This window comes from Rhinolophus ferrumequinum, chromosome 2 (assembly GCF_004115265.2).
Source record: "Rhinolophus ferrumequinum isolate MPI-CBG mRhiFer1 chromosome 2, mRhiFer1_v1.p, whole genome shotgun sequence".
Lineage (NCBI taxonomy): Eukaryota > Metazoa > Chordata > Mammalia > Chiroptera > Rhinolophidae > Rhinolophus > Rhinolophus ferrumequinum.
The window spans coordinates 54,612,497-54,632,857 of record NC_046285.1 but is presented as its reverse complement, the minus strand read 5'-3'; positions in this window follow the sequence as shown (position 1 = coordinate 54,632,857).

The window sequence follows — 20,361 nt, the reverse complement described above, 5'->3', positions numbered from 1 at the left end:
ACAGGTGTACTCATGGCTACGATTTATTTTAGCCAAAGGATACAAAGCAAGATCTGCTGGTGCATAGGTGAAATCAGGCAGAAAGCAGAAGTAAGCTTCCAGGAGTTCTCTCCCAATATGGTAAACACAGGCTGTGTTACTTCCCCCAGCAATGAATTGTGGCAGTATGTATGAAAAGTCTGCCAGGGAAGCTCATTACTGACTCAGTTTCCATGGTTTTTATTGGGGCTGGTCACATAGACACTCTCTGTCTAACGTGTGCCAAAATTCCAGACACCCAGAAGGAGAGCAGGTGTCTAGCATAAAACATATTATTTTCATAATGAGTTTAAGCACAGTGAGCCATTCATTCTTACCAGTGCATGGTGGGAACCCTCATGAAATCCAAGTTCTCAAATTTCAGCTGAGGACAAACTTTGAAAGGAGGTCTTTTTAACGATAGCAAAACTCCTATGTTATCTCCTTTCTGAATACCCAGAAACTGGAAAATACTGGGCACATTTGCAGAGAGGGCAGACCTTTGGAAAACAACTCAATAAAGTTGTTTATAAACTCCTGGGTTTACTCTTGATCTGTACATGTGCGAATCTGATCCTGATCACATACCAGACACTTAAGAGAACTGAGCCAATCCACCCATACTGCTTTATGGGAGGTGAACACACAGGACAGATCTGAACCGCATTGCAAAGGCTTTGGAAGCTGAACTGACATCAGAAGCACAGACAAGAGAAATCAGGTTGGAACATGTGACATGAAGATAACCAGGTCCATTGCCTGCTAAAGCAAAAATATAAACATTCAACCTTGGATTTAAACAATACCCAGAGTCCCATAACTTAATATTCAATAAGTCAAAGCTATTATAAGAAAATAAGTACTCAGCCTATAAAGAACCACTAAAATCTTAACTGGAATGAGAAAATACAGTTAACAGATACCAACTCTGAGACGACACAGATTTTGGATTTTCCAAAAGAGACTTTAAAAAACGATTGCTTAAAAAAAAAGTGTTTTTTAAGTAAGCAATTAAATGCTCTTGAAACAAAAGATAGAATAGAATGTATCAACAGATAAATAAAAGATCTAAGAACCCAATTAAAATTTTGACATGGAAAAATGCAAAATATACAAAATATAAAAAGTTTCCATGAAGGACTAAATAACAGAATGGAGATGAGAGAAGCAAGAGTAAGTATGATAATTAATTATATATGTCAATTTCGCTGGGCCACAGTGCCCAGATATTTGGTCAAACATTATTTTGGATGTTTCCATGAGATTGTTTTTGAACGATATTTACATTGAAATTGGTGGAGTTTGAGTAAAGGAGATTTCCCTTCAAAATATGGGTGGGCCTCATCAAATCAATTGAAGGTCTAAATAGAACAAAAGACCTATCTCCCACAAACAGAGGGATTTCAGCCAGCAGGCTGCCTTCAGGCTTCATCTGAAACATTAGCTGTTCCTGGCATCCAGCCTGACTGTCTTTGGATTCAAGCTGCAACACTTTCTTAGGTCTCCAGCCTACCAGTCATGCCCATTAGATTTTGGACTTGCCAAGCCTCCAAAATCACGTGAGCCAATTACTTAAAATAAATCTCCATTTCTATATATACACATCCTATTGGTTCTGTTTCTCTGGAGAATCCTGACTAATACAATCAGTAAACTTGAAGATAGATCAATGGAAATTATCTCACCATATCATAGTTCACTACCCAGATGCTAAAATTATGGATAAATATTATCTCCCTTCCAGACATTGTGGGCTACATTTTACCTTTGGAGTTTAGTCAAAGCTAAAGTAAGAGTCTCAAAATCCATCATTTAAGCTAGAGAACATCCGTTGCTCCTAAGTAAAGAATAATTATTGAAATAATATTAACATACGTATTTTCAGAGGTGGATCTCTGATGTAGTAACTTCAGACCAGCAATATGCCCCTCATGACTTCTTTAATCTCCATGATAATATATTCCATATAATTTCAAAAATACACTCAAGAAAAGGAATGCATAAGCTAGTGCTCTGGCAGTGAGATAACACAGGTATTTCTCACCATAATTTGAAGATTTGTTTTTCCTAAATTGATAGTTTCTTCAAAATTGGAAGGTTGTCACTCAGAATAACCCTAATCATTTATTCATTTATCGGCTCAATTTTATCGTATTGTTCCTATAAATTTTAATAAGCAATTGATATTAGTGGTGAAACTTATTATCGACTGGTTTTCATATAGCAAGGATTGGCTGTTGCCACTTGCAACATTGATTGACTTCAGAAGTAGGCATAGAAGTCAAGGAGTGAAGATTACCAAGAAATACAGGGTTTATAGAGTAAAGATTTAAAACGCATCTAGATTGAGTCATTTCCATAATATCTCGTTAGTCTACTTTAAGAGAATTGAAGTCTTCTTTTCCTTGATTACTAAGACAAGGTAAAACAAAACAAAACAAGCCATCTTAAACATATTCAATGGCAGATACTAAGCTTTTATTATGTATGTATTTGCGTGTGTATGTGTGTGTGTGTGCGCGCTTAACATATGAAATAAGCATTGAAGACTATTTCCCAGGTAATTTCACTTTTTTGGATTTCATTTTAATTTTACCTCTGTATGTATGCATATTATTTTTATATGTACTTTTTGAGTTCTTTAGTGCCTGAAAGAAGTCCTTATTTGGCACAAACACTTGACTGGTAATTTCTGTACAGAGATTTTTAGTTTTAAAATCATTTATTTCCTTAGAACTTTTAATGCCATTGACTACTAAGAGCTCATGTGCTGATGTATTTGCTTTGTTAATTTATAGGTATATTATTTGAATCTTGTTTCTTTGTTTTTTCCTATAGAAAATTTTAGGTCTCTTTTTACATTAAGGTAATGAAATTTCACTACATTGTATCCTATTTGTTAAGTCTTTCTCAACACTGGATATATTTCTCCTCTGGTTTCTTTAAAATTCCACATGGTACCCTATTTTCATTTAGATGGATTTGGGCTCTCTCTGTCTCTCATCTTTTCTGTCAAATTTTTCGTCTTTGAATAATATTTTGAAAGACTTATTTGAACTTTCCTTCAGTTCTACTGTTGATTTTTATTCCCCGCAAAGTTAACAGAGGTAGAGAATGTTGAAGCTGAAGTTGAAACACAATTCTGTGAATCCTGGCTCAACATTCTCTCCACAGCACAGTGAAGAACAGTTTAACTGGTTCCCAAATACATATGGCAACACAAGAGGAAATTATCTAATAAAAGTCTTTAAGAATTTCAGTTGCCATCTCAAACCTCTCTGTGGCCACAAAATTTCTCAAGTAATTTTAATTTTTTTCTCATGTCCCACTTGCACACCCTAAAAGCATACAGTTGCATGTTTGTCTTCTGGAAGAGAACTAAGACATTATTACCAAGATTTAACTGAAGTATTCAACCTAAGGCTTGTAGCTGAGCACCAGGAAGTCTGTCTTCGTCTTTCAGTAAGACAGCAGGGACCTTCTTTCATCTCACTCTACTTGTCCAAAAGCCTAGAAACTAGAGATAAAGAATAAAAGGACTGACAAACTGTAATCTCTCCTCCTATTTTTCCTCAACCCCAGGTACAGCTTTCGAATTCATTCAACCTCTTTGCAGTACATAAAGGTATAAAATCTTCAATAAGACACGCAGCAGTAGTAGAGGAGCAGCAGGCACTTTTAGGCTGTATGATGTATACTGGTTTGGCATTTCCCAAAGATATTCCTCTAGGGATCAATGATACCACAAAGCAGGTATGCTCCAAAGGGAAGTCAGATGACTGAGCAGAACAAAGCCATTTCAAAGTCTCGTGTGTCACTTTGGGAAAATCGCAGTTTCTCGTGAAACTAAATCTGGAGCTTAGAACTTTTGACAAGTCAGTTCGAACCTTACATTATAATTCCTGGCTCCTTTGGAATTACAGTTGGTTTTACCATTTCTGGATAAATAAAATGTTGTTCCACAACATGGAAATGATAAACTGCCATTTCCAAAATCAGTCTTTGGCAGTCATGTTGGAACTTAATGAAGATTTTGTTTTTAATAGTGTGACAAACTTAATCACAAAACCACAGTTCTCAATAGCAGAAAATGCAAACTTGGTACACATGCAACCATGAATACCTTTTGAACTCTAATTATTGACGACAGGCTTGGGCCATTTCATCTTTCAAGGAAGTCCATCAGGAAAAATAAATCAGTAAATGAAAGCAAGAGTCAGTGATAATCAGATTACATCTACAAGAGTTGTTCCAATTGTTAATATTATTTTGAGACATGAAAGATGTTAAGAGGTCATATATGGTATTGAACCTCTACTTTAAAAAAAGTGCTGAAGTTCAAATTCTTCATCGAATGTTTGTGTGATCTGTAGTGGTTCAAAACAATTCTCTGTTTTCATTTTCCTCACCTTAAAAATTATATTTTAAACTAATTTCATTATAACTTAATATTCTGAAACGATTCTTATAAGAACAAAATAAGATAATAGATGCAAAAGGCTCTTCAATATTGAAAAGGGCCGTTTCAATGTATGGAATATCTACTTGTTAGTTAAAGGCCCAAGGCCATAAAGAATTAAAACTTGAGCACCCAGAGAAGGACAGAGGAATAATGGAGCTTCAGGCTGATGGTTTAAGTCAGGATGCCAAAGTTAGTAAAAGCATTGTTTTGTGTGAGAAATGACAAATGTAGTGTCAATAATAATGAAATGGCAGAGAAAATGACACGTGGCAAATGAAATGATAAGCTGATGGAAGATCATGGAGGGCCTCAGATGTTGGGGTACCCTTTGCCAACCCTAAACTTTTATATTGTTAAGCTCCAGAGTCACTTTCCAGAGTGTGAAGTGTTCTTCCTTTGCAATGGGCCCAGGAAATCACTCTCAGGACAGCTGTTAACATATATCTTATTCTATTCCATTTTAGGCTAACTAGATTTGCATCCCCTATCCTTTCCTGTAACAAAGAGAAGCCTAAAGGCAAGAATCTTAGTATAATGTCAAGCAGGAGAAAATATTATGCTTTTTATAATAAAGGAGGTTGCAAAAAACATTACCTACTAAATTAAAATGTGTATTTGAGCACACTGGAAATAATGTAAATAATACATCAATTAACAATATTGAAACTTAGCTGTGTAAATAACTGCTAAATTATTGAAAGGTAGTATACACATTGATGTTTGTATTCCAAACTAGGATAGCTCTCAGAGGGGTAGAATGTTATATCTAGCCATTAAATCAATGTTAGTATTTAAGAATTATTAGTATATTTGACAAAAGAAAAAGAAAATATTTCTTGCAAATACCTGAAGACTGCCATAAGCAATCTAGATCAGCGTATTTGGCAAGTCTACATAATTCACAGGGCAGGGTTAATATCAATGAGCACAAGCTCTGTGAATCATTTTAAATGATAAAGACAAACTGTTAGCTAGCTTTTCAGACAAAAACAATTATTCGGTAGAACAGGGCAATAGAAAAAAATTTTAACATATTTTTTTAATATCAAATTATAGTGCCAACATAGTTGTCCTTTTATCACAGAGAATTGGTATTGTTGTAAGAAAAAAATATTACCTATTCTTGGATATAGAAAAATAGGATTAGATAAGAAAATAATTTATTCAGTTATGATCACAGATTCTTTAAAGATTTCATATATTTCCACAATGTTCTTAAAATTAATTATGTTTCTTTGTGAGTTCTAAATTGATATTAAGAAGAAAATTCTGTAAATATCTTAATAAAACTCTGCAAACATATTAGCAAAAAATTCTACAAATATTTTTATTTATTTTTTACAAATATTTTAACAAATATCTAACAAAATGAATTCTCAATTCTTACTAACATCAAGTACCAAAAATGGGATAAAATTTTTACAAATATTAAATGAAAATGATATGTCCTTACACTTGTGAAATAATTAAAAAGCACCAGGATATGTCATCACATTGAAACATAAATGTATAATTATTGTTTGTAACAAATTTTATTGATAATTTGAATAAAATAATTTTAGCACATATTGTAATATATAGTGTATTTTATTGTAATAGTATTTTTTTTAATTTTCTACGTATTATTGTTTTTCACCCACATAATCTCTTTTCGTGGATTAACAAAAAGTATATAATTAAAATGTAAAAATATTGAAAAACATCCTGCTAGACAGTTTTGAGTATGATGTTCTACCAATATAAGCTGTGAACATTATTAGAAAATATTCTATATTAGTAAGAATCAGCTGACTCAAGATACAGTGACAAACAAACTGAAATCTCATTGACTTAAAACAGAAATATTTATTTTTCACTGATTCAAAGTCCTCTGAAAGTGAAGTTTCTTTCAAGGGCAGCTGTCTTCCAAAAGGATTCAGGAATCTAACCTACTTACTTCTGAACACTGCTTATTAGTCAGTTGTAGTTACATGACTCCATCAAAAGAAGGGAGCTGGGAAGTATAGCTTTTTGTTTGCCCAGGACAGAGAAGAAACAATATATTAAGGAGCACTGAAAGTATCTAACACACCTCCCAACACACTCTTTCCTCTTGCTAAGTCCTCTTTGGTAATTTCTGTTCACTATTGCGATCCAAATCAATGCTCTCTGACTATAAGAGAGTCTCACGTTCAGGCTTCTTCATTGCCCTGAACATCAACAAAAGAATAGAAGTTCTCGTAACTAAATTCCCCTACATCAGTAAATGCTGACACATAGTATGATGCATGACTATGATTAATGAAATTAACAACAGCTTTTTTTCTATTTATTGAGTATATACCAAATGACAGGTTTTCTGCTAAAGACTGTTATTTAATCTATAATGCAAACCTATGACGTAGATATTATTATCCCTATTTTGGAAATAAAAAAATTGATACAGAGGTAAGTAAAGCCACCAATGTCACAGTCAATATGTGGCCAAACTGTGATTTAACCTTAGGTCTATCTGACACCAAAGTCTGTAATCTTCCTACCACACCAAACTGACCATTCTTTTCCATTCTTCTCATGCCCTTCTTCTATCTATCAAATGAGTATGAAATATAATTTTTTTCTGGGAATTGAATTCAGCCAAGTCATCAAAAACCAAAGAATAAGATAACATTCTGGGATATAGGACTATAAAAAGAGTCCTTAGGACTTGACACCAAAACCACAATTAATAAAATAAAAAGTTTATAAATTAGAGAAAAAAAACAACAAAAAACTTGCTCCATGAAAGGGTTTGTCAAAAGGTTAAAAAGACAATCTATGAAATGGAAAAAAATATATTTACCAACCACATATCTGACAAGGACTAGCATATAGAATACGCATACATAAAGTATTCACATAACTCAACATTTTATAATAATAATAAATCCTATAAGAAACTGGGCAAAAGGTATATGAACAGACATGTCACCAAAGAGGCTATGTAAGCACATGGAAAGATGTCAAATAAACTCATAAGAAATGTTTAATATATGACTACAAACCTACGAGTATAAGAACGGCTAAAATGAAAAACAGTGACAACACCAAAATGCTGGTGAGGATGTGGAAAAACTGGATTACTCATACCTTGCTGGTGGAAATAAAAAATGGTACAGCCATTCTAGAAAACAGTTTGACAGTTTCTTTAAAACAAACAAACTTAAATATACAACTTACTATTATCAAACAACCCAACAATTGCATTCTTAGGCATTTATTCCAGAGCAATGGAAAAAACATAGGTTCACACAAATACCTGTACACAGAGGTTCATAGCAGATTTATTTGACATGGACAAAAGATGGAAACAACCCAGGTGTTCTTCAGTGGATGAATAGTTAAACGAACTATGGTCCATTCAATGACGTGGTCAGAGGTACATATCTACTGATTCATTGGCCAGGTACATGGAAGAAATACGATTATAAGATTATTGACAAAGAAAATTGGGAAAGAGAGGTGAGCCAAATATTTTTGTCTCATGTGAATACTCACCATAAAGAACCTCTCTGCAGTAGAGTTAAACAATGTGATAACGATGTTGTGGTTAGTCAGTCCTTTTCCCCATTCATTCTAGTGTTTGCTCAAAGGGCGCATGCACAAAGTAGGTATGGAGAGAGTCAGTTAAAAAAATTAAATACAAGCTCAACAACATGGCCTCCATTTCATGAAGGTGAGAACAATATTGACTGTTCAATCAGCCAGAATCAGAGAAAAATGATAAACCCACAATGAGGGATAACAGCTAGGGAGACTGGCAAACTGCCTGGTGGGAAGTTGAATATGTTGGACTATTTCCATCATGAAAGGGGCAGTGATTTGCCTTCACTGGAATAGATACTGGTATTAGGTTTGCTCTTTTTCTCCTGATCCTCTGTCTTTCTGACAGCAACACTGTGGACTTAATTAATCCACTCTTATGAGAACAACCATAATATTGTTTTCAACACACATCAGAAGCAATATGATAGGCCTATGTTCATGATAATGGCTACCTTATCATGTATCCGATCATACAGAAGCATCCAGCATTATAGAATGTGGAATGGCGTATGGAAGACACAAATGGAGTACCAGCTGGAAGACCTCACCACACAAAGTTAAGGTTCTTTCTTTCAGAATGTGGTTCACTCACTGAACTAGTGATCACTATATATTTTGGCTATGTCTCCCATGGCCAGAACATATTGGTATAGAGACTACAAAGTGTTGAAATAAAAATGGTATTCATTAATTTCTTCACTCCTTGATTTTGGACTTTGTTAGCAACTGTAGTACACAACAAAGATATTTTTTCATTAAGGTCAGTCATAATGATTTTAATTATTTACAAGTTGATATGGACATGGATTATTTCAGGCTCCACTTATCATTGAATTCATAGGGTTAAAAAAAACGAAAAAGGGACTTGCTGCTAAAGCAATTGATCCTGATTATCAAGGACGGGAGAGGTTGATGCTACACAATGAAGGCAGGAAAGAATTTGTCTGAAATGCAAAGGATCCTCTGGAAGAGCTCCTTATTTCTTCTATGATCAGGGATACAGATGAGAACAACCCCAAGCAAGCAGGAATCAGAGATTCAAACCTCAAAATAATGGTGTAGGAAACCTCCCTAGGTAAAGTACCCTGCCAGGTAAAGATAAGCTCAGGTAAGACTGAGACCAGAGGGACAAGGAATGATATTGTAAAAAGGAAGCCATCTCTAAATACAAAGCACAATATTGTGACTCGTGACAAGAAAGATGACTAGGAACCATTCAAACTGCTTTCCTGTGTTACATATTATACACACACACATATATTAATGAAGCATGTCATTTTCTCCCCATGTATTAATGACAGTAACTTATATTAGTTCTTTTAACAGATAATCCATAAGTTAATTATGGGTTAACTCAATGAATTAACGCAATAAAGATCTAATCTTTACTTATATGGCCAGATACCAATGTTCTTTTTAAGTCAGCTCTTTAATTTGGTGGAGTTCCTCCAACCAGAGACTCAAGCTTGGCATCTAACAAGAATCCAAGCTGCTTCCATCCTGAAGCTCTACCATTCAGTGACTTTAAAGTCCCACTGTCCTCATCTAACTGGCAGATGGGTAAAGAGCATGACAAATTGGAAGATCGTGCAAATCATACTTAAGGAATTCAGCCTTCATGGATACTCAGACATGAGTAGGTCAGATCTCCCGAGAAGTGTAGAGACAGAGACCTTTACTTCTTAGGTGCTTTCCTGGAGTTTGGAGCATGGTCAGCTCTTCAACTGGTGTTTTCAAGGAGTGGAATTTTCTTATAATTTTAAAAATCAAATTCAAGTTTGGTGGAACTTAAATCCCAGTTATTAGAGTCAATAAGAAAAAGGGGGTGAGGGGCAAAAAACTACTCTCTTCTCAAGCAAAAATCATTTGAGAAAGTCAGAGTCCATTTTTTCCCATGAATGTCAGTTGTGGTCTTTTCAGAGTTATTTTGTTTTTTTATTTATTCATGATTATTTTTTTCTTTTTTTAATTTATAACTTCTGACAATAACAACCTCTATTCATCTTCGAGCTTTTCATTGTTTTTCTCTTGCACACAAATTGCTATAAAATAAAATTTCTTTCTATCTCAACTAGATTTTATTACAAATAAATTCATTGGAATACCACATGTACTATGCACCCAAGCTTTCCATTTTGTTTTACTTCATGCAATGATATTTCTGGGAAGAATTTTAGAAATTACTAATTCAATTTCCTCAACTTACAGCAACACAGATGTAGAGAACGAATGTTAATTATCTATGGTCAGTAATTTTTGATAAAGCTTTGCCCCAAACTCCAATCTCTTGGCATCTAACTCAATGACTTTCAATGTGCCTCTCAAGTTCAAGGTTCCTATCATGATAATCACCTTTTAATTCCCCCAACAATGAATCTCACATTACAATCTATATTCTCCCAAATGCACAAAAACTCAGATTAATAATCAATGCAAAGTTAAATGGCCCTGTGTAAAAAGGTGTCACATCAAATAGTTGTTAAATATAACTTATTCAAAAGCTTTACCTTGTTTGGGCTCAGGTTTTGATTATTCTGGATTCAAAATTTCCTCACCCCATTAAATCTCCTCTTCAAATACCAGTTCCTTGCATTCTCATTGTCTTAATTAAATGTACTGTGTCAGTATGAAGAAGCAAGCTTTCCACTAAATTAATTAGTCTCCATAATATGATTTTTAAACATATTTAATGTATTCCTATGAGCGACTTTGGTTACACTTTGCTGACAGACATCAGGCTCTATCATACATAGCTAATTCCAGAGATATATTAATTACCCTACTTAAATAGCATACCCAGATACATTAATATTCCTTTCCTCAGAAAATTTTTGTTTTCATGGAAGCTATTTATTAATATGCTTTTTTTTCAGAACATGAATTCCTGCCCTGCTCATGCATTAGTAATTGAATTATACAACAAATCATATTTAAGTATGAATTGAGTAATAGAGGTAATAGAGCTAATCACACTTAAATGTGGTTAGAGACCATTGGAATAACAAAAATCAATTGAAAGTTAGAGCAATAATTAACAATAAAGAGTTCTTTTTTGGAGATTCACTGGCATGTACCCTACCCCACTGTATCCTCTTTTCCCCTCAAATGCTTTGTTTTTACACACAAAATACTTTCTTCAAATGAAAATATATGAACCCCAGTATATAAAAGATACAAAAGTAGAATTTCTCTGATTGAAGTGCCTGTCTGACCAGAATCCTCTCAGTTCCCATGCTGGACTTTCATGGTGGTCAAAGCAACACGGAGAGCTCCAAAGAGGCACAAGAAGGCACATTTTGAAGGCACAAGAAATGTAATACTGAAAAGAATCTAGGTGTAATCTTGTTTAGACTTAAAGAAAAAGGGAATTCATTCTGTTTGAATTAGAGAATTAGAGTAACTGAAGTCAGCAGCCAAAGACATCTAAGTCCACCATCACCAGAGAGGACAGCACCCGCTTCTGGTACCCACTCTAACCTTAAAGACTTTCCTGACCACATGCTCCAGACTAATTCTGTTTTATTAATGACACCACATGAAACATTTTGATATGTGCCCTAGCATATTTGTCATTTAAATTCAAATATTAGTAATTTGGAGTTTCACCTCATCATTCCTCTGTTAAGTACACATATTTACTGAGAAGTAGAGCGAGACTTTAATTAGGGAAGCATCTGATGCTCACAAACTGAGATTTAATGGACTTCAGATTTCAACCACATGGTTGCTAAAAAGTACTTTTGCTCATTGGATGGTAAATGCTAAAAAGAAATGGTCACTGGAACTTCTATAAAAAAATATTTTCATAGTCCTTGGACATACTTACGAACATTCATTGTATTATGTTTAAAAAATGTTTATCAATTGATAATTTTAATTGAGGTTTATGTTCACTTTAGTCAAGTGAGTCCTTGTAACCTTCCAGGCAACCACCAATTTGAATGTCTTGGTGAACTGACTGGCTGACTAGTTGTTTGGTTTCCTCTTGCCACAGCTACATAGGAGCCCAAAGTGTCTTTTTTGCTTCCTCATAGTTCATTTGCCATTCCACCCATGTGGTGCCACCTCACCCTCCACTTCAGGATTAGTTCTGTCTAGACTTGATTAACAATTCAGACTTTAGTCAAAAGCAACGGAAGGGGCTTTGCATCAGTACAAAAGAGATTCACACTCAAACCAACTTGACTGCTGATTCATATGTCCCCACTCTACTAAAAGAGCCCCTTCTCAGTTCAAGAACACTGAGTCAGATACCTGGACTCTTAATTTGTTTCCCTGTGTCTGGTTTCTACGATAAAGTGTCTCTTTCCCAAACACCACTTTAGGTGTTTGAACCCCATGTCCACTTCCAAAGGCATGCCAAGTACTGGGACTGTTGTCTGTATAAAAGGGCTAGATAATCCAGTGAAGGAAAATGCTCAGCATCAAATGTTATAAAGAAATAATGAAAATTATGTTTTGGCAGAGAACTTAAACAAAAGTCCAGTCTTTCATTCAACATAGTCACTCAACAAATATTTACTGAACACTTACTATTTGTCAGGCATTGTTTTAGACATTGGGGATACAGTAATAGTAAAATACATTAAGTCTCTCTCCTCATAAAATTTACATTCAAATGGAGTAGACAAACAATAAACAGATATAAAACTAGATAGAGAGTATAATCTCAGATAATAATATGAGCTATAAAGAAAAATAAAGCAGGATAAAGGGATAGGTTCTGACAGCTGCTCTTTTGATACAAAGATATTTCTGAGGAAATAGCTTTTGAACAGAAATTTGATCCAAAAGTGTTTCTTTTTTACACTAAGTTCTAGAAACATAGCATTCAAAAATGGGGGTACACATAGTCAGACCATGTTCCCAAAACTGTTCAGGATGAGTCCTGGTAACCTAATCCCGTGAGGTGTGAAAAATATCTACTTAGAAGAGAATTTAAGATTCTTTGGCTTCATGGAGATAGGGATTTTCTGGATATAGGAAAAGGCCAGCAGTACTCTTCTAGATAGTATCCATACTGTCTCCCAAAAATTGAGAGTTAGGTCCAATATATCTGAGGCCAGGGAACCTGGTTACCGCTCACAAGACAGCCAAGACAAACAGAAGCAGCCTTCCAGGCTCAGACACCGTTAAAGGCAACCTCTAGCTGTAATCGCCTCTACCACTAGCAGCCTCAATAGCCTTATCTGCTGGCTCCTCAGAATTTTAGATCCCACTTGCAGGATCTCACAGACTTTTAATGAATCCAGAGTTAGGATGTTCTCCATATCTTTTAGGAGGAACTTTAATTGGATATGCATCCATATTACGCATCCTGATATTACGCATCCATAGTATTTTAAATGTCCTATCGACCCTTCTTCTACTCTATTTTTTTATATTACAGCCATAGTGATTATTCCAAAAGGAAAATTTGACACTATCTCAGTAAGACACTGGATGAGAATGTTCCTTGTTGTCTTGTATTTTGGCTGGGAATGAATAAATACAATTATATTCTAAAGAAAAGTTCTGGATACACTCATGCAGGACTTGCTAAAACACAGCAAAGGCAGTAAAATAAACATGAGATTTAGCAATTTATTTGAGTAGGAGACTAAGTCATTGGGAGAGTAATAATATGTTGCTTAATATATATTAATCCTACCCTTCCCAAAGGAAAATTAAGGGAGAGGGAACGTCCACCTCCTCTAGCCAAGTGAGGGAGATTTAAAACAAAATGAAACAAAACAAACAAAAAACAAACACAACCCAGGAGATTGAGTTTCTTGCCAAAATGGGGAACTGGAATTTTATTGTTCCTGAAGGTTTACTTAACTACAGAGACTTATGTGCCCATCAGCAGGCTAAAGAAAGATGAAAACGATGATGGCAGTTGGGGAGAGCTTGAAATATGTTCTCTTAGGGGTGGGAGGGAGTTATATATAGTTTGGAAATTGGTGCCTGCATTTCAGTTGGCAATTCTGAAGGTTGGAGGCTCCTTAGAGTAGTTCTTGAGACCAGGGCAAGGAAAGAGGACAGCAGTATGGCAAATCTGCTGTTCTTACCACACCGTTGGTATGGCAAGAAGCATGAGTTTTCTATTGGCTAAATAGATGTCCTGGAAAGTAGCTCTTTTAAAGGCAACCCACTTTACTGGGGAGGTTGGTGGGTAAAGGGACCTCAGCATGTGAATGTGGTGAAACATCTAAGTAGCTTCTAGAGGAGGAAGTATTGGCAAATGTCCTATCAAAGGTACATTTCCCAGATGTGTGAGAACTCATCTGGAGGTTTTGGTGAGGCCTTCGAAAAACCCAAAAATACAATCACAGGAGAATCTCTGCAAATACTGAGAGAATCAAAAACTAACAGTACAAACCAAGCAGTACAAATCATGTAAGACTTTCCTCCTTTTCTCTAATTCCCATCCCCTGTTCCCCCTTCAAAAGAGTCAACAGTTTGGGAGTATTGGAAACAGTTTGGGAGCCAGAGGAAGAATAACAGCACAGACTGGGCCTTCTCTCACTCTGTAGGACCCTGAGCCATGAAGTCGTCCTCAAACTTGAAAGAAGACAGAGGCATAGAAACAGACAGGAACTAGACTTTTAATATCTTAAACTAAGTTGCAGATATAAGATGAGACTTTTAAAACTGAATGGAAACATCCACTTTCAGTCAAAATGGTGAAACAGACCACATTTTACACTTCCAACTGAAACAATTTAAAAACAGCATAAGTATATATGAAACAACAGTTTTTAGACAGTACAGAACAGTCAATACTGATCGAGGAGAAAACAATAAGGAGCTGTACAATTGCCCCCCCCTGCTAAGAGCCTGGAGAGACTCTTTAGGTCACAGTTCAGGGAGGGGAAACTTGGTCAAGTCCAGTCCTCCCCCTAAATTAAGAGACAGGTCTGAGAGTCCCAGGATGTTAGGGATCTAGATGTCTTAAGGCAGAGAGCTGGAGAAGAAAGAGCTGAACAAAGAAAGAGCTCAGGATATCTGTGGAGAATCCTCTCAAGATTTTCAGCTGAGTACTGATAACACGTGTGTGAGGAAACTATCTGATGCTGAGGAAAAGACAGAATGAAAGAAGCAGATATTCATTAGCAAGTGGATGGATAAACAATGGAATACTGCTCGGCAATAAAAAGGACTGAACTACTGACACACGCTGTTACGTAGAGGAATCTAAAAATAATTATACTGAAAGAAAACAGATAAAAAGAACACATAGTATGATTTGATTGATATACAATTTTGGAATATACAAACTACTTTCTAGTGACAGAAAGCAGGCAGTGAATGGTGGGTTTGGAGGCAGGATGGAGATGGGGAGGGTGGGAGAATTACAAAGGGTATGAGAACATTTTAAGGAGTGATGGTTATGTTCATTGCTTTGATTGTGATGATGGTTTCATAGGTGTATAAATATGGGAAAATGTATTAACTTGCACACTTTAAATCTGTACTTATTTTTAAATTGAGTTATAATTCAGTAAACCAGTTTTCAAAATTGGGGAATGGGATGAGAAGCTGTGAGATGGGCACAGAATGTTCTCAAAGGAAAGGGAAGGGAAATTAGATATTATTTAGTTAGAGGTTGTCATGAGGGAAAATAAAGGTATATTATTGACACCCCCTTTGAGTTCAATTTATTCCATAAATTAGTTATAGCTACAAGTGGCTTCACAGCATGAGTAGGATTAAGCTCCTTCTTCATAACATAATTTACAGAGTCTCTCGTTATGTGATTCCACCTGTTTCTCTCTAGCCTTTACCCTTTCAGACACATTGCACTGAATCCCTACTGTGTTTTCACACTCCTGAACTTGGCATACCATTAAATACCCATGACAAGTGTTCCCCAAGCATATTATCCATTGCCTTCTCATAACACGTATCAAATTTATCTTAATTATTTGTTTTATTATCTGTTTCCTCTTCTAGACTGTAAGCTCTCTCGTTTGTTTGCTGCTGTCTGCCCAAGAATATAGTCCAACAAGCAGTTTATGAATGGCACTCAACAAATAAATATGTGTTTAATAAAGGAATATGAATGTGGGTTTAATAGAATTAAACCCAACTTCTGGGTTGAATTTTTTAAACCATTTGACCGTTCCGGTCCTATGTTTTGCCTTTATGAATTTAGAGCAGTAAATCGATAAGCTTCACAACAGTTTGGGGACCTTATCTATTGCATTCATCAATGTATCCCTGCACATAGTATGTGTTCAATATATTTGAAAGGCTCCTAGGCCTTTCTATTCTTTCTCCCTCAGGAAATCCAGCCACTTACTTGTTTTCAATTTCAACCTCTAAGGTATAAATCTATAATTGTAACATTGTTTTTTAAATAATTAACTTTTATTTTGGAATAATTTTAGATTTACAAAAATGTTGCAAAAGATCATAGTTTCTCAATGCCCTTCAGCAGTTTCCCTTTTGTTAATGTCTTACATAACTATAGCACATTTGTCAGAACAAGGAAACCCTAATTATAACATTGTTTCTTTTCCTTTTGCCAAATCTCTCAAAAGTCCCCTAATTGAATAAAACAATTCTATCAAGCACTGTCCTAACAATCAAACCTTAGTATGTTAACAAAAGATGTTGATAAACTTCCTCTAATCCATCATTCATCCCACATTTCTATACTACATAAAAGTCCCACCTTTCTTAGGCTCACAACCATGAGTCAATTTTGGTTTCTTTGTCTCCTTTCCCTCTTATATTAAATTGAACATAAAGTTCTGCCAAATCTTCTGCAAATGTGTTAAGCAACAAGTATTTATTGGGTGCTGATGACCTACAAGGCACTATCGGAGGCACTGATACCAAAATGAACTCCACTCTCAAAGGGCTTGCAATTTCATAAGAATGTTACAAACAGACCAATGACTAAAATGCTACAGAATAAAGAGATTGCCAGACAAGCCTGCATGTGCTGTGTGCTCACACAGAATAAACTATTCTGTGGTAGAAGCTCAAAGTAGGCTATGTCTATTTTCAATTATACAAAAATAGGTCCTGGAGAAAGATTTCAGCAGATGTAGGTGGGGGTGAAGCTGTGTGAAGATGTAATAAGATGTGACCACAATGTGGGCAGGTAGACTGATGTTACTGAACAATAGTGAGGCGAGAGAACGATACTCTTCAAGCAATACCATGCACAATTAATCCGTGAAATCCATCAGTGTTTGCGGGACACACTGGAGAGAAAGAAATTAAAGTCAGAGATTCAAGTTCACTGGAAAAGTTTTATCTAACTAATATACACATAACTAAGGTAGTTAGAATAAAAAGGAAATTGATTTAAGCGATGTTACAGAAATTCTCCCTGTCATACTTCGAAACTATCTGCATTTGGAAAGGAAACCAATTACTTTGTGCCATGCTTTTGTGATATTATCTCATTTTGGTCCACACAAACACTTTGTAGAAAGATAAAAAGGATATAGTTTCATTTTATTAAAGAGCAAACTGAGCCTCAGACATGTGAATAATTTGTTCAGGGACACAATAGATAATCTAGAAGCAGAGTAGGAACTCTGACCCATGTATCCTACGTAATTTTAGTGTAGTTTCCTATCTTTAAAAGCATAGGAAAATGGTAGCTTGAATTTTGTCAGAGTTGAGCATTTTCATTTCCACAATCCAAGAAGAAAGAAAGGGGTTTTGGCTCCAAGTGGCTTATACTAAACAGATGTATTGCCTGAAATGATCCATTTATGCAATCCACGTCAGAAGATATAACCTGTGTCCGTTATCAATATAGTTTTCAGCTTCAAACCCACCTTTCTCTATTTGGGATGCTGGGACTGAGACGTTTGATTCCGCTTCGGCGGCTTTTCCCTGACAAACGTCAGTAGAGGGCGCTAGAAGGAGGCTGAAAGGTTGGATGAGGAAGGGAGGACTTGCTACTTGCTTGTTTTCCTGAGGGATCCCTGTCAGCTTGTGGTTCCTGTGAGTAGCACCTGAGGAAAGCTTTGTCCCCATGATGACAGAAGTTGTTCTTATAACAGCATTATAGCCTTCTTACAGGTCCTAGTCCCAGGCTCATGAGGTCCCTCCTCTGAGCTCTAAGACACCAGCAGTGGAGAAGCAGAGACCTCTGCTCAGAAGGCTGAGGGTCAGGCCTGCAGCACCCTTTTTCCTTTGTACCCTCAGCTGTAGGGATGTCAGCAGCTTCCAGAAGTTGCCACTTCTCTTACACCTTGGAATTCTTCCATTGTTCTTTTAATAGTTGGCAGTTTTACACCTAATTAAAGTTATTTATATTAAATCATCTCTGTCGAACTACTGGTGTGGTTTCTGTTTCCTTTCTGGACTTCTAATACATCAGGTTTCCTAAGACTCCACCACTAATCAAATATTTAAAGAAGACTTCAACTGCCTCTTTCTAGCATCTCTAAATATTAAATATGTTCCCTTCAAAATTACCTATTTTTAACAGTTCTTACTCTTGCTTTACGTACAAATTCCCCTCACCATCCAAGAAAATATATTCTCTCTGGTTTCTGTACATATTGTTTTAGAATGCCTTCTTTATGCTTTCTTGCTTAAACTATCATTATCTATCAAGCTTTCTTTTTCTTTCTCTATTTCCTTCTTCCTTTCTTTCCTCCTTTCTTTTTTCTTTCTTTCTTCTATTAACATCTATCTTTCTGTATAATTTCTACTAGCTCTAAGCATATCTATTTATTCAAATAATTTAAATAAAATATTATGTATTGGTATAAATATGTAAAATAAATCATATATGTTATATAAATCATTAATTATATGGCATAACAATACAATATAGAGAATGGTATTTTATTTCTAAAAGAACAATTTAATCATTGTGTTATCTAAGAATGATAAATTGAAAACAATGTAAATTAAAGAAAATGTTGAAGTGAAATTTTGTTTATCCATTGCATGCATTATGAGTATAATAAAAATGTTACTTACAAAAAGTTCTAGTTACATGGAAAAGTGATTATGACAATATTATGTGAGTAAATAGGGATATAATATGTAACTAGGACATTATTTCAACTATGTAAAAATGCATAGAATAAAAAGTGAAAAAAAAAGCCAGTGTCAACAGTGACTGCCTCTGGCTAGTTGGATAACGCATAATTTCTTTCTAACTTCTATGTACTTTTATAATCAGGAAAAACCCCAAAACTTACTAAATAAAAAAAGAAATTGATGATTAGTACATTTGATTCTCTTATTATTTTCCTCTTTGATCATTATTATTTTTCCACTTTCTCCTACAAGGTCATATGATACTGAGAAGAGGAAATTTTTGTCTATAATAAGCAAAATGTGTTAAAAGTATCTCATGTGGTCCTCTGCATGCAGTAGGTGTTGTCACACAAGTCATTTCTCTAACCATAATTTGCCAACTTCATATATAATTTCCAAGATGAAATCCCCATCAGTGTAGTGTGATGAAAAACAAAACATTTGGATCTAGAGTCTTAGACTTTACTTCTGTTCTGACAATTTCTAACAATGTAACTTTAGGCAAATTATTTCACGTCTCTGAGCCTTATTTCCCCATCTATGAAGATACCTTGTTCAAAACCTCACAGGATCATTTTGAGGATTAATAAAAGAGATTACATTTGTTCTTCAAATGCTTTATAAACTGGAAAAGTCTTATAAAAGAAAGTATTTTCTCTTCAAATTATTTTCCTTCTCGGACTACTTTACCCAAAACTCCTTTTTGGGATTCTCTGTCTCTCTCTCTCTCTCTCTGTCTCTTTCTCTCTGTCTGTCTCTCTCTCTGTCTCTCTCTCTCTCCCTCCTCCTCAAACCTACAAAATGATATCCATAAACACAAACAAAACGTTTATTTAAGATGAAGAGCTGTGTCCTATAAGTAGACTTCCCAATGAAGCAGTTCCTAGGTCTGTATTACTATAATATATCTTAACTGATCACCATCAGCGTAAGTCATTTTAACGGCCTCATTATTCTAACTTTCTGAATTTTAAGAAGAACGTATTTCACAAAGCAGCTTTCACAAACTTAATCAATGTTAGGGGAATACTTGGGTCCTTTTGTTGTCAATCCTATTTTTATATAGGCTTAACATTATTTGGAGAAATGTTTTTGATATTAATAAAACATGAAATTAGACTTAATTAATATGAAATTATTTTTATATTACCTACTTGGTATTCAAATTGTTACCATGAAGGTATGGAGATCTCTTCTGAGCTCCAAGACACCAGCAGTGGAGAAGCAGAGACCTCTCCATTACCCCATGAGAGAGAGAGAGAACTATATTGTTAAGACTGAAATGGTAAGAAAGTAAAGACTGCATTTCCATT